We start from the raw sequence: 492 nt of genomic DNA, 5'->3' as shown, positions 1-492 counted from the left end.
AAAAACTCACAGAAGAAACATATAAAGTTTCGATTCATCGATTCCTTGAAGTTTTTGAATTCGAGTCTGGACAAGTTGTCATCGTACTTGGACAAGAGTGATTTACATATCATGAGAAGTCAATTCGATAATCTTTCGAACGATGACTTCCATCTTTTAACTAGAAAAGGTGTTTTTTCCATACGACTACGTAGCAACCTATGATAAATTAAGCGATACCCATTTACCGCCGCGCGAAGCATTTTATAACGAGCTGCAAGACCGCGAGATATCCGATTCTGACTACCACCATGCGAGCGAAGTTTGGTCACGTTTCGACATACAAATGTTAGGACAGTACAGCGATCTGTATTTGAAAGTGGATGTGTTGTTGTTGGCTGACGTGTTCGAAAACTTTCGTAAAGATTCATTCAAAAACTGTAAGCTCGATCCAGCGCATTATTACACGCTGCCAGGTTTCGCGTGGGACGCGATGCTGAAGATGACTAGGAT

At 41.1% G+C, this 492-nt stretch overlaps 1 pseudogene; it reads left to right on the top strand.

The window, feature by feature from the left end:
• Positions 1-419, top strand: part of LOC144477499 (uncharacterized) — a 2,308-nt pseudogene extending 1,889 nt beyond the window's left edge.
• Positions 420-492: the final 73 nt, after the last annotated feature.

Source organism: Augochlora pura, unplaced genomic scaffold (genome assembly GCF_028453695.1).
Source record: "Augochlora pura isolate Apur16 unplaced genomic scaffold, APUR_v2.2.1 APUR_unplaced_1538, whole genome shotgun sequence".
NCBI classification, from domain to species: Eukaryota; Metazoa; Arthropoda; class Insecta; order Hymenoptera; family Halictidae; genus Augochlora; species Augochlora pura.
This window is presented reverse-complemented; position numbering and strand designations above follow the sequence as displayed.